We start from the raw sequence: 15753 nt of genomic DNA on the forward strand, positions 1-15753 counted from the left end.
TGACAGCTAAGGCAAGATTGACAAAGATGTCATGGACACAAGACAAAGGGAGTGTTAATGGTAGAGGTGAAGAAGGTGCTGAGAGTGGTATAAAGATAGCAGAAGAAAAGGTGTTAATAGCAGAACAAGGGTCAGCACTTGTGAAAGCAAAACACAAACACAAGTGATAGATAGTCCTCTGGGGGGGTGGGGGGGAGTTTGGGGAAAAGGATAAAATCATTAAATATAAAAATAAATCAATCAATAATGGATTTAAAAAGGAGTCAAGAGGGGGGAAAAAGTTCATGGTCTGAAGTCGTTGAATTCAATGTTAAGTCCGGAAGGCTGTAAAGTGCCTACTCAGAAGGTGTGGTGCTGTTCCTGCAGTTTGCATTGGGCTTCACTGAAACATTGCAACAGGCCAGGGACAGACATGTGGGCATGAGAGCAGGGTGGTGTGTTGAAATGGCAAGCGACAGGAAGGATCATGCTTGCGGACTGAGCGAAGGTGTTTTGCAAAACAATCAGCCAGCATGCTTTTAATCTCCCTAATGTAAAGGAGACCACATTAGGAGCAGCGAATGCAGTAAACCAAATTGAAGGAGGTACAAATGAAGTGCTGCTTCACCTCAAAGGAATGTTTAGGCCCTTGGACAGTGAGGAGTGAGGTGGTAACGGGGCAGGTATTGCACCTTCCTTGATTGCATGGGAAGGTGCCGTTTGAAGGGGATGGGGAGTTGGGGTGTTGGAGGAGTGGACTAGGATGTACCAGAGGGAACTGTCCCTGCAGAATGCTGACTGGGACCGGGGAGGGTGGGGGGGGGGGGTGGTGGTGTGTGTGTGTGTGCGCGTGCGTGGGGGGGGCGGGGGGGGGGGGGGGGGGTGGGTGTGTGTGTGTGTTTGGTGGTGGCATCATGCTGGAGTTGGCGGAAATGACAAAAGATGATCCTTTGAATGCAGAGACTGGTGGGATGAAAAGTGAGGAGAAGGGGGACTCTATCATGGTTCTGGAAAGTAGAGGAAGGGGTGAGGGGAGTGACACAAGATGGGTCAGACACGGTTGAGGGCCCTGTCAACTACAGTGGGGGGGGGGGGGGGTGGTGGAATCTCGGTTAAGGAAAGGAGACGTGTCAGAAGTGCCATTTCAGAAGGTGGCATCATCGGAACAGATGCAACGGAGGCGAAGGAACTGAGAGAATGGGATGGAGCCCTTACAGGAAGAAGGGTGTGAGGAGCTGCAGTCGAGGTAGCTGTGGGAGTTGGTGGGCTTGTAATGAGTATTGGTGACAGTCTATCACCGGAAATAGAGACAGAGAGGTCAAGGAAGGGAAGTGTCGGAGATGGAAGGTGAGAGAGGGGTGGAAATTGGAAGCAAAATCGATAAAAATTTTTCCAGGTCCAGACGAGAGCATGAAGTGGCACCAATATAGTAATCGATGTACTGAAAGAGATGTGGGAGGGGGCCTGAGTAGGACTGCAACAAGGACTGTTCCTCCTACCCTACAAAAACAGGCATAACTGGGGCCCATAGCACTTCCTCCAAATAAAAGGTGTGGCTAAGGTTAAAAAAGTTAGGCTTTTAGGCAACATTGTTACAGGTTAATCCTTGATGGAATCATAGAAACTTTGTGCACACTTACAACCACTGAAATTTATACCAAGAGCTCCAGAGAATAGCTTTGGCAGGAATTTTGATTTATACATTTATTTCAGGCAAAATTTTGAACAATATAAAACTATTATGACATTTCAAATAAACACTTTGCTGTTGGCTACAGCCAGCATCCACAAGTCAGCAAAGTGCAGTGTTGAATTTGTTGTGATCTCATAAAATATGACAAAATATTTACAGTATATGAACACAATTGTGTGACAACAATAAATACTTCAAGAATAAGGATTACTCGAAAAATCTCAATTTTGACCTGAATAAAATTTGTCACATTTAATTCTTGCTATATTATAGTCCCCTAATATACTAGAGGATAAAAGCACCACCCAGTGCAGTACAGTGCTAAGCATCCAAAGCTTTAAGAAGCCAGATTTGATTTTTAGTCTTTGCTGAGTTAGCTGCTGACAGCCAGAACAGTAGCTTGAGTGCTAGGTCTACCTTCAACAACCAAAGTTTTGGGTATGGGCACAGAAAATAAGTTACACAGGCCCACTGGTATTTCTTGCACACACAAGATTTTTGAGAAACACATATTGTACAGTTATTAATTGAAAAATGCCATTGGCTGAGCTCTGACACCACCTTACATCAAACTGTTAAGATCTAGGCTGAGACAGAATGACCACAGAAGCAAGGTAAGAGTTCTCTTAATGAAACACATCCATGTCATTTTACTCATCAATACCACAGTATTCTGATACATTAACACAACTTACCAATTTAAATGTTTAAATTTCCCAAAGCATCTTATGAGAATAAAACATTTTAAACAGGACTTTGAAAGTTTTATTTCAAAACATTTTATTTGGGCTGTAATTTCTTCAAAATGCACGAAAAAATAGTCACATCATATAAATTTCTGTTTGTATGACTTCAGCATTTCTGTAGAAAACAGGAGGTAGACTCCAGTAAATAAGTGCTTTACAGAAAAAGGGGCGTGGTCCAAATAAAAACCTTCAGCAAACGTTTCAATTGCTTTCTTACGTGGATTATGATTAATCTCAGTAAGTGTCTATTCACAAATTTTAAATACGGCTAGCAGAATGACAATATTAATAGAGCCACTGCCACACGTTTGACATCCAACTACCAGGCAACCTTCAGCTAGCTTATGCCTTACCAACTTGTAAACACACACCACGTGTAAATATAAATTAGACCTTTGCCCATGGTAGAAAATGACGAGCATAGTAAAGGCGCCGTTTTACTTGGCTACACTTTAAAATACAGATCAAACGAGTTTCCTCCACTGTTAACCCCTTTAAACATCAGCTGCAGAGACAAAATGATGCCATGTGTTTACATAAAGGTTGGTGGGCGGGTTCGCTGATCCATCCAACGCCACGAAAACAGCCACAAGATATCGTTCCTTTTCTCTGACTAACTCCAGTGTCTGATCAGAACAGCTACTAGCGGGGATCCTCTGGGCTTCCAATGACGGCCCTGGCCTCACTCACATTATATTGTTTTTAAGCCCTGGTTTCTAACATGGCGACCAACACAAACAAACCCGCCGTGGGCGGGGCGCCCAGCAACTTGAGAGCCCGGCCAGTCCCGCCCACCCACCGCGCCCATTGGCCCGCCCGCTTCTAGTTACGGAGGACTCGTCCCTGGAGCCGTTTCCGATTGGCTGCCGGGGAGTGCCAATCAGGTGACATCACGGAGGCTCCAGTTTCTTCCCTCTCCCTCATCCTCCATCTCTCTCTCGGGTTACTTTTCAAGCTCACCGGTTGAAGGAAGAACAATTACCTGCCACTGCCACTGTCGCTGCTTCGACAAATAACTTCTGAAATGTCAGAGTTTCACGGCACCCACCTCCAGAAGGCCTAGGGCGTACTGTCAGGTTGATTTGCGGCCGATGGCTCCGGAAAGCTGTGAGGGGACAGCAAAGCGCGCGTTTGTTTTGTTGATATCTTCCTGACGGGTTCCTGGAAAGCGCGTGACTGCGCTGACGGGGAGGGGGAGTCACAAACCAGCCAATGGCGGCGCCGCCTTCCCTCCAACCAATCGGGGGCTTTTGGACGTTTCTTTCACCCTCCCCCACCCCAGATCCCGCACCAGACGCCAAAATGTTCCAAGGTTCATCGCCCCCTTAGGTTAATGGGCGTGAGAGAGTATTTGAAAATTAATTACATATTGCATAAGCTGTACAAAAAGAAACAAATTCCCCCTTATGAATATATATAAAACTTTAAACATATAGATTGTGAATCAATCAATTTGGATTAAAAATGTTTTGATGCTCTTTAGTTTTCACAGATCCATGCTTAAGGGGAGCAATCTGTCAGTCGGTCATAAAGCACACATTTGACAGTTCCTGACAGTTAGAAAATTATTCATGCCACATAACAGCCATACCAGTACAAATGTTGTTATGCATCCCATTGAAAAGTATGCAAGTATCATTTGTTTTACAAGAAAAAGAATGTGGAAATATTCAGCAAGTGAGGCAGCATTTGCAGACAGAGAAATAGTTAATGTTTCAGGTCAATGACCATGTATCAGAATTTTATTTCAGGTTTTCAGCATTTGTAATATTTCAGCTATGTATGTATTAGATTGGGGTGACCATTTTTTTCTAAGCCAAGTCCAGGAACATACATGCTACTCATCCATGGCATCTGAAGCTGCAGAGCCCACTCTGAGCCAGCTCCACAATGGCTTCACTCACCACTCGCTAGTTTATTGACAGTTTGGCTCCCAGCCTAACTTTAGGAAAGCTACACACAGGATTTGGTTGGTGGGGATGGAGTTGGAGGGTTTGCGTGATAGAGCGCACACACTGTGGCTAGAGAGCATGATCTCTGCATAAATTAAAGCCTTCAGTGAATCCATCCCTCCAACCACTTGAAGACATTCCTCCTGCCCCACTGTCATACTGTTATATTATTCGAAAAGAAATTGGAATCGTTGAGAATGTACAACCAGGGTGCCATATTTTATTGGTGCACTGCAGTCATGTGCTGAGTCACAATGCTACATGGTGAGCAGCAAGAAATAAAATGCTGGAGCTTCACGGAATGAGGGTCTAAAATGTAATTATTTCTAACTTATGGAACCAGAAAACATAACACCCACCACACAGTCCTACCTCCAACTTCTTCCAGTCCCTCGGGATTGAGGCTGACTTGCTTCCATTCTGGTTCAATGGGTTCTGAGAAGGCTGATGAAGCCTATGTGCGATCTGCAGACACTGCCACAAGTGGCAGGTGGTGCTTGGAGAGTCAGGTACTTGAATTCTTTGAAGGTTTGTGCATTTGAGGCCCAGAATCTCAAACTGGAAATTAAGGTAGTAGTCCGCACATGATTCCTGCACTTCTGCATGCTTTGGAGACTTGGGTAACCTACAGCAGGCACCTCAAAAAGCACCGGAGAAGTACCACCAGAGAATCTTAGAGGGATTTTTTGCCCAGGCACGTAATGCCTCATCCAGGACTGCCTCCAGTAAATGGGGACCTTTGGCCAACCTGCATTGGATGTACAAGCAGATCTTTTTGTAGTGTTGTTCAGTGAGTGAAGGAACAATATAAATGTTATGTTGAGCACAATATAAGATTGTGGACATTAATTTTTCAAGTGGCTGAACAAGGAATTTTATTACATGGGTTTTTTTAAAAGCTGAAAAATGTTAGAGATAAGAGTGTCAAAGTATTTCTTGGATAATGGTTAAAGTTTATATGAAAATTTCAAGAAATTATATATTTTCCATTCAAGTGCAATTAGTTAGTATTTTCACTCATCCACAACAGCTACAGGTAATAATTTTCAAATAATAAATGCAAACATACAATTCTCTATCAGCTTGTTATCCTTTCTGCAGTTAAATAAAGTTGGAACAAACAAGAACTAGGAGAGGTCAGCCATTCGACCCCTCAAGCCCACTCCACCATTTGATAAGGTCATGGCTAATCTGATTGTGTCCTCAATTCTAATTTCCTGTCTGCCCTCCATAACCCTAGACTCCTTTGCTGATCAAAAGTCTAACTAACTCAGCCTTTATCATATGAAATGACCCAGCCTCCACTGCTCTCTGGGGAAGAGAATTCCACAGACAAATGCCCCTCAAAGAAAAGAAATCTCCTTACCTGTCTGAAATTAGGTTTTATTTAAAAGATCAATTGAAAATCAAGTCAGTCATCATTCAGTGCAAACCCAAAAACACAAAAATGTTACACGCAGAAACATAACTTATCTTTTCCACTGGAAGAAAATGGGAAATCCTTCAGACAAAGTTGAAAGATCTCTCAACCAGGGCAGTAATAGGTAGAATTGAAGGTAAAAGGCAGCATGAGCAAGAAGCTAACAGGTTCTATGACTGGCAGCAGGAGTCTAACAATGTATGTAAAGCAACAAATTTCAAGTGACACTTATTAGTAGGGCAAAACATCATATAAGTAGCAGACATCAGACAGAATACTGAAAGAAAGACGAGTGATGCAACTTGTTCTGTTCCACATTTTTAATAGTTTCTCAATAATAGTTTTCTAGTCTGTGGTGTGTGTGTGTGTGGCTGAAGTGGATTAACGCCAACTAGTCTGGGTACCTTGATGTAGTTTTGAGATGTTAATTTGATAAACACAAATTTAGAAACATGGGTGTCAAGGGGGCAATTTGCATTTTTAAATAAACCATTCAAAACAATGGGTGAAATCTTGCACCTAGTTAGGAGATGCCAAGCAATATGTTTATATTACTAATAAAATTAGTGGGATGAAAATGTTATCGTTAGAAGGTGGGACATTAACAGCCTAGGATATATGGAAAATTTACATTCAAAGTGGAAGCTAGGTAAAATAGAAAGGAGTTTGCCTACTGTTTCTGCAAAGGCACCAATTTGCAAGGAACCTCATTTTGAATTCATAGTCAAATGTGCTTTGCCCGGTATCTGTTTAAAGTCCATGGGTTATTGTTGCCTTGGTGAAGATCTACCTGGGAGTGATTAATTTGGGGATTTGTTCAAAAGTTATTATGGTAATAATTTGTAGATGTGTACATGTTTAATTTGTTAAATTAATAAATGTTTAATCTAGTTTTATATAAAAAAAACTACGGGGCTCGGTGATCTTATTCCTGAACTCAGAGTGCATCTCAAACATACCAATTGAAAATATAGGTTTTGACAGTTGTTCAAGTTTCCTTCAGATTTAAACAACTCAGCCTTTACCAACTGCTGTGTCACAACATCAGCCACTTGGATTCACTCCACATGATATCAAGAAACAGTTGAAGGCACTGGATGCGGCAAAGGCCGTGGGCCATGACAATATTCCGGCAATAGTACTGAAGACTTGTGCTTCAAAACCTGCTGCGCCCCTAGCCAAGCTGTTCCAGTACAGCTTCAACACTGGCATCTACCTGGCATCATGGAAAATTGTTCAGATATATCCTGTACAGAAAAAGCAGGACAAATCCAACCGGGTCAATTACCGCCCCATCAGTCTACTCTCAATCACCAAAGTAATGGAAGGGGTCATCAACAATGCTATCAAGCAGCACTTGCTTAGCGATAACCTGTTCAATTGACACTCAGTTTGGGTTCCACTCAGCTCCTGACCTTATTACAGCCTTGGTTCAAACATGGACCAAAGAGCTGAACTCCAAAGCTGAGGTGAGAGTGACTGCCCTTGATATCAAGGCAGCATTTGACTGAGTGTGGCATCAAGGAGCCCTAGCAAAACTGGAGTCAATGGGAATCGGGAGGAAAACTCTGCTTACCACAAAGGAAGATGGTTGTGGTTGTTGGAGGTCAATCATCTCAGTTCCAGGACATCCTCAGGGTAGTGTCCCAGGCCCAATCATCTTCAGCTGCTTCATCAATGAACTTCCTTCTATCATAAGGTCAGAAGTGGGGGATGTTCGCTGATGATTGCACAATGTTCAGCACCATTTGTGACAACTCATTCTGAAGCAGTCCATGTCCAAATGCAGCAAGACCTGGACAATATCCAGGCTTTGACAAGTAACATTTGTGCCACACAAGTACCAGGCAATGATTATCTCCAACAAGAGAGAATCTAATCATCACCCCATGACATTCAATGGCATTATCATCGTTGAATCCCCCACTATCAACATCCTGAGGGATACCATTGACCAGGAACTGAACTGGATCAGCCATATAAGAGCAGGTCAGAGGCTAGGAACTCACCACCTGACTTCCCAAAGCCAGTCCACCATCCGCAAGGCACAAATCAGGAGTGTAATGGGATACTCTCCACTTGTCTGGATGAGTGCAGCTCCAACAACACTTAAGAAGTTGGACACCATCCAGGACAAAGAAACCTGCTTAATTAGCACCCCACCGCAAACATTCACTCCCTCCACCACTGACGCATAGTGGCAGTGTGTACCATCTACAAGATGCACAGCAGCAACTCACCAAGCCTCCTTAGACAGCACCTTCCAAACCCACAGCCACTACCATCTAGAAGGACAAGGGCATTAGACACGTGTGAACACTATACCTGGAAGTTCCCCTCCAAGCTACTCACCCCCTGACTTGGAAATATGGCCATTCCTTCACTATCGCTGGGTCAAAATTCTGGAACTCCCTTCCTAACTGCACTGTGGATGTGCCTCACCACATGGACTACAACAGCTGAAGGCGAAAGCTCACCACCACCTTCTCAAGGGCAGTTCGGGATGGCTAATAAATGCTGGCCTAGCCAGCAACACCCATATCATGAATGAATTAAAAAACAAGTATTGCATATAGTAGTAAATGTAGACAAGTGCATGATGTGTACTTGCCATCTTCATGTCCCTTCAAGACACTTATAATCTCTTGTCAAAGCTAACTCCTCTAACCTCTGAATTCCTTCTCATTCCTCTTGCATATTTGCTAGGTCTCATAGAGCTAACTTCTCTCCTTCAACTCCAACCTCAATAATCTTGGATAAAAATGAAAAACAGGAGGTGTAGGCCATTTGGCCCCTCGAGCCTGCTCCAACATTCAATAAGATAATAGCTGATCTGATTGTTGCCTTTACTCCACTTTTCTGCCTGCCACTCATCCCCATAACCTTTGACTCGCTTGTAGATCAAGAATCAACCTAACTCAGCTTTGAATATATTTAATGGCCCAGTTTCCATTGTTCTCTGGGGTACAAAACTCTAAAGATTAACCATGCTGGGAGAAGAAATTCCTCCTCATTTCTATCATAACTCAGGGACCCCTTATTTTGAAAATGCACCCCAAGTTCTAGATTCCCTAACAAAGAGAATACATCCTCTAGCATCAACCCTTACAAGCCCTCTCAGAAACTTGTTTTAATAAGATCAGCTCTCATTCTTCTAAACTCCAATGAGTATAGGCCAAACCTTCCCTCATTAGAAAAGTGTTTCATCCCAAGAATGAACCAAGTGAACCTTCTCTTAACTGCTTCCAATGCAAGTATATCCCTCCTTCAGGAAGGAGACTGAAACTGTACAGCATTCTAGGTGGAGTCTCCTCAATGCTCTGTACAGTTGTAACAAAACTTTCCGACTTTTATATTCCATTCCCCTTCCAATAAAGGCCAGTAGTCCATTTGCCTTCCTAATTACTTCCTGTACTTGCATGCTAATTTTGTGATTTATGTACAAGGACATCCAGATTGCTCCATACCACAGCATCTCTCCCCATTTAAATTATATTCTGCTTTTCTGTTTTCCCTGCCAAAATGGACGACCTCACATTTTCCCAAATTATACTCCATCTGCCAAATCTTTGCCCACTTAACCTATCTATATCCCTTTGCAGATGCTTTGTGTCCTCACAACTTGCTTTATCTAACTTTGTACATCGGCAAATTTGGTCTCTTCATCCAAGTCATTAATATAGATTACAAATAACAGAGGCCCCAGCATTGATCCGTGGCACCTCACTAGCCAGTTTGCCAACTTGAAAACAACATTTATCTGACTGATTCCTGTCAGTTAGCAATCCTCCATTCATGCTAATATATTACTCCCAACTCCATGAGCTCTTTCCTATATTTTATGTGGTACCTTATTGGAAGCCTTCTGCAAATCTAAATACACTACATTCACTGGTTCCCCTTTACACACTGTTATACGTTCAAAAAACTATCAAACATGATTTCCCTTTCATAAAGCCATGTTGACTTTGCTTGATTGCATCATGATTTTCTAAATGTCCTGCTACTATTTACTTGATAATGGATCCCAGAATTTTCCCAATGACATACTAGGCTGGACCTGTGGTTTCCAGCTTTTTGTCTCTCTCCTTTCTTAAATAGATATTACATTTGCATTTTTTCAGTCTGCTCGAACCTTTCCAGAATCTAGGGAATTCTGGAGATTACAACCAATGCATCCACGATCTCTGCAGCCACTTTGAAGACCTAGGATGCACACCATCACAGCCAGACTTGTCAGCCCTTAATCCTATTATTTACATAGTACTTTTTCTCTATTGATAGTTACTCCCTTCCCTTTAGATCCTTGATATTTTACGAATCTTGATGTTTTTATCATCTTCTGTGAAGACAGATACAAAATACTTGTTCATTTCTGTGCCATTTCCTCACTTCCCATTATTAATTCCCCAGTCTCATCCTCTAAGGGATGAACATTTACATTAGCTACTGTCTTGTAGAAGCTCTTACTGTTTTTATTTCTTGCCAGTTTACTCTCATTCCAATTTCTCTCTATTATATTTTTAAGTTAACTTTTGCTGGCTTCTAAAGATGAGAATCTTCTAAACTACCACTAATCCTCACAGCATTGTATGCCTTTTCTTTCAATTTGATACCATCCTCATGTTCCTTAGTGAGCCACAAATGGTGCATCCTTCCCAGTTTTTCTTACCTATTGTGTCCAACCATCATGACCCAGATCAGTTTTACTGATTCAAATCCAAAGTCCCTCAATCCCTGGTTCAAACACTACTCTCCATTAAGAGATTTGCACCTAAAGTTTTACCACCCTTTTAATCTCTCAATTCTGGTCCATTTCCTTTATCCTTGGAAATTTTCTTCTGTTCAGCCAATCACGGGAAGATGATCTCTCCTTACTATTAAATAACTCTGCTAGCACCTTTAAATAATTTTATGAAAGTTGTTACCGCAATTTTCAAATTATCCATCACCTTAAATGTTATTACTTAAAATATTCAGTGATCTTATTAACCATGTTATGCATCACGAACGTTTTTGACCTCCAAAACCTTCGGCAGGATCCGAGCAAATCTATTTAATCTATTTCAATCTGTGGCTAATGGCTGATCTCATGACTTCATTTCCCCTGAGTTTTTGCTTATCCTTCCCAAGTGTAACCTCCTTCATTCTTTCGTTGATTTCACTTTCCATTAATCTACTCCCTTAATATTCAGCTTGCAGTTCTCTTGCAATGTAAACAGCCAAATCACTGTTACCAAATACGTGCCACTTGCCACACATCTATAGGTGGATAATTATTTTTGATCAGCAAATAAAATGATTGTGCATACGATCTAAATACCCACTTGCACAGCATGTATGTGTATTTTAATCTGTGTGGGGTCGTAAAATAGCAAGGTAAATGGCAGGGTGTGCCAATATGTTTTAATTGTGCATGGTTTACTTCGCTTACCGCTTTTTGGTTGTCTGATAAAATGTCATGTAACGTGGATGAAAAGCCAAACATTAGCTTCATCCAAACACCATCAACATGACTGCCCTGCTAGCAGCCAAAAGCAAGCCAAGCCAATAAGGAGCAGGTCTCACAGGGCACATCATAATAAAGAATAAGCAGAATCGAACACGTTTTCGATGAATAGTGGCGGTGCAGTGCCTGGCACATATTGCCGAGAACATTGACTTGCGCAGAATGTGACTGCCTAGACTTTGCGAATCAAAAGTACTGCTTGCAACTGTTGGAAGACCTAGAAGCCACGATAAGAGTTGCTGTGTCTACTTTGACAAAAGAGAAAGACTCCAAAGTTTCAGTAATGGTGGTAGACGTTTATTGAATAAATATCTGCGATGTGCATTCACCTGTATTATCTACAAGGTGTTTTACGTGTTTTTTAGCAGAAAATGTTGATGCAGCCACAGGAATTTCTACCAGAACTCACTATATATTTATTTTCATCATGCCCATAAATGGATAGTAAAACCAAGACCTGTTTTTACCTCTCTGGCAAGTGAAATAGTACCACATGATGCCTTTGAATGTTTCCACTTTTGACCATTTATTAGTGTTTGCCTCACTATTTCCTTTGACCTCAAAAGGAACTTCCACATTTCCTTCATTCAGTTGGCAGTTAGTACGGATCCTGAATATCGCTGAAAAAGAGACATGTTGCTCAAGTTTTTCACCTTGCACTCATCAGGACAAACAAGAACGCCAAATTTCAAATGATAACAACAACTTATACTACAGGAGAAAAGGGTGCCAACTGTTGCCAAGTTGACTGATTGTTCAAGGCATGTAGCTACGTGAGTGGTGTTTTCCACTAAAAGGATGCTGCTGTTAGTCCAAAAAGATGTTCTGCCTACCACACATTTGTATATGAATTTCAGTGCTGGTGCAATGCCAGCTACATAGGCTGTAAACCTAACAATTGGCTGATCAAATCAAATAAAATTTTCCTTCAATTGTATAGGCAGAGTACAGCCCACACTTACATATCCAAAACAAAACATCTACTATTGGATGTGATTCCACATTTGGGCAGCACTTGAACAATCGTGAGTGTAATAGATACATGAACAACCAATTTAAGATAATCAGTCGAGCTCGTAACATGGCTCATTTATGCTTGCTAAAAATGACATTTATTCATGTACAGGGACATGTTCTCTGAAAACAGAAGGAACACGTTCATACCTTGCACCTTTTTTGAATTACCCAGGAGCTTGGAAAGCCGTTCCCGGTTGCTTTCACCATGGCAATGCCTCGACCATAGTTGACTTGCCAATCAATCAGCACTCCTTTCTCTAGTATAAACTGTTCTGACTGTATGAAATTTGGCATTCATGCATTTGTCCTGATGAGTGCAAGATGAACAGCTTCAGCAACATGTCTCTTTTCAGCAATATTTCCTTCATTATTAAAACTATTGCAAATAAGCCCATTTTCCTCTTTTGTTCAAAACACTTCTCACCAATAACTGCCAAAGTTATCCATTTTGAAATTGGGCATTTTTCTCCCTTACATTTCCAGGCAGAGCTTAGGAATAAGTTTTTGATTACCAATCTCTCCTCTTATCTCGATATTTCCTGCCCTCTATTTTATCAGTACATGGTTAGTGTCCCTCCAAACATTTCTCTCAATACTCAGCCGCAAATATGGTATCCTGTGTGTTGTTCCTCCTCACATTACCCACTTCATTAAAATTAAAACTCAATCTCTCACTAACTTGTTCTTCAAAACTGGAATTCCTCTGTTCCTTAGTTTTATTTCCACTTTTGCATTGCTTTGCCACAACTTCCTCCCAGTTCTGCTCTTGATGCATTTAGCATTTACTGATTATCAGAGATCTGTGAACATGCATACACAAAACCCTATTAGCACATCCTTTTATTCCTTTCCTCTTCAAGTACTTACCTAGCCTTTTAAATGTATCTATGCTATTCGCCTCAACCAGTTCTTGAAGTAGTGCATTCCATATTCTTACCACTTTAGACATTATGAACAATGTACTGATGACGGCAAATGAATAGTCACTGATCTGTGAACAGCATTCTTCAAGAGCTAAATCATTATGTACAAACCAACATTCTATAACCCCATAGTATAGGATCAAAAGGCTTGTCAAAATCATGCAGGTCACAGTTCCATTCCCTTTGTGAGCTACGTAATCTTGAATATACTGTGAGATTTATAATTCACAAGTACTTGCTTAAATATTACAGGTGATCATGAAACTCAGCTGAAAGATGAGAACTGTCCGTTATTACATATGCCTTGGATACCTTACTGTTAGTTTCTCAGATATGTAATTGTAGGTATCAAACTACGTGTTTCTTCATAATGTTTTATGGCACAGACATTGTTCAAGGAAACTGTACTGCAGACATTTTGGAACTGCCAACCATGAGAAACAATTATAGTTCATGACTATTGTACTACCCAAGCAGTAAACTGCAATAAATTAGAGGTAATTGCCAGATTGTCATAAATTGTTGTTAACGCACCTGTTCACAACACGCCAGTTATAGTAAAGTAAAATGCCAATCTAGCTTTTGACAGTTGGCTAGTCGTACTAACTTAAAGAAAGGAAATTTGCCATTCTTCTTCGGTCTGGCCTATACATGTCTCTAGACTCATAGCAATGTGGTTGACTCTTAACTGCCTTCTGAAATAGTTTAGCAATCCATTATGAAAATGTCTAACACCACCACCAGATGGACCACCTGGGATCAAGCCAAGCACCAGATACAACAAAGGCACACTTAGCCCAGTGAAGCTTACAAAGTCCTCCCTGCTAACATCTGGGAACATGTGCCAAAATTTGGACAGCTGTCCCATAGACCCATCAAGCAACAGCCTGACAGTCATACTCTTAGAATCCCTTTAAAGCAATGTCTTAGACACCATCATCACTCCTGGATGTGTCCTGTTCCATTGGGGAAAAAATGCTTTCTGGGTAGGAGACTTCAGTGTCCCTTACCAAAAGTGGCTCAGTAATACCACTGCTGACCGAGTTGGCAGAGCCCTGAAGAACAGAGCTGTTAGAATGGGTCTGCAATAGGTGGTAAGAGAACCAAGGAAAAACCTGAAACGTGAACTCTTTCATGATCCACAGATGGTACCTGGCTTGAGTATTTTCAAATTTTATTTCAGATTTCCAGCACGGTTTTTGCTTTTGTAGAAAGAAAAGCATACCGGATTTTGGCCCCACCAATCCACCAGTTACAGATGCAGCTGTCCATGCCATTATTGATAGACATGACCACCACACAGTTCTTCTGGAGACCAAGTCCCAAGTTTACACTGAGGACACCCTCCATTATGCTGTGTGGCACTACCATGGTGCTAAATGGGATAGATTCAGAACAGATCTAGCTCAAAACATGGAATTCAAGAGGCACAGTGGGGCATCAGCAGCAGTAGAATTGCACTCCATTACAAGTTATAAACCTTATGGCTCAGCATATCCTTCACTCTACCATTACCATCTACGAGATACACTGCAGCAACTTGCCAAGCCTCCTTCGACAATATCTTCCAATCCTGCAACCTCTACCACCTAGATGGTCAAGGGAACAAGTGCATGGGAACATCACCACCTGCAAGTTCCTCTCCAAGTTTCACACCATCCTGGCTTGGAATTTTAACTCCATTCTTTTACTATCACTGGGTCAAATTATGGAACTTCCTAACAGCACCATGGGTGTACCTAAACAAGACCTGCAGCAGATCAAGATGGCAGTTCACCAGTACCTTTTCAAAGACAATTAGGGATGGCAATAACCACATTAACAGCTAAATTTTGACATAGGAAGAAATGAAATTTGAAATTTGTCAGCTGTACCTCATATCTCATCAACAGAGTCTATGCTCAGCTTCAAAGAACAGATTCACACTAAGGGGTAGAGAGCATAGCATAAGGATGGCTCAGGAATTTTCATTTATAGGGAATCAGACACCATCTCAAGTTAGAACACTTTGTTCACATGTTAAAATGAGAAAATCTCATCAATGCTTTGTAATTCAGCAAAGAGAGCGCCAACAGCAGCTATAGATTACTGGCAATCATACAAGGAATGCATCTTGAAACCAGTAACAAAAATAACACATCAAAATATCAGGATTTGTAAATGCTCATACAATTATTGCCCAAAATTATACTGCAAGCCAATATTGCCTAGTGCTCTCTATTTCCATCAATTCTATGAACATCTTTGAAATAAATGCATTATTTGACTTGCCAACAACCTGGAGGAAATGAGATGAATAATCTCGTCTACAGGTATTGAAATTATACTGGCGTTACATTATGATTTCCTAACGACACTCCCCTCCAACTGTGTTCAATTTAAAGCCATACTTTAAGGCACACTGTTCAGTCTCTGACCAAAGGCAGCAGCATGGAGGCCTCAAGAAGCATAGACAAATAATAATTCAGTAACAAGGTCCAAACAGGTTCAAATTAGAGAATTAAGACTTCCAGT

General features: G+C 41.4%; 1 protein-coding gene across 4 annotated transcripts in view; it reads right to left on the reverse strand.

Moving 5' to 3' along the window:
• The window catches only part of crebrf (creb3 regulatory factor), a 70886-nt gene extending 67323 nt beyond the window's left edge, over nucleotides 1-3563 (reverse strand). For 2 of the 4 annotated variants that reach the window (XR_005943792.1, XM_041193583.1), the window contains exon 1: nucleotides 3401-3563. The gene's annotated coding sequence lies outside the window, so the exon portion shown is untranslated. Of the gene's footprint in view, nucleotides 1-2954; nucleotides 3131-3400 lie in introns of those variants that run through there. The other 2 variants (XM_041193585.1, XM_041193584.1) reach the window with 2 other exon arrangements.
• Between the last annotated feature and the right edge of the window lie 12190 nt (nucleotides 3564-15753).

The sequence above is a fragment of the Carcharodon carcharias genome, chromosome 8, assembly GCF_017639515.1.
Source record: "Carcharodon carcharias isolate sCarCar2 chromosome 8, sCarCar2.pri, whole genome shotgun sequence".
Taxonomy (NCBI): Eukaryota; Metazoa; Chordata; class Chondrichthyes; order Lamniformes; family Lamnidae; genus Carcharodon; species Carcharodon carcharias.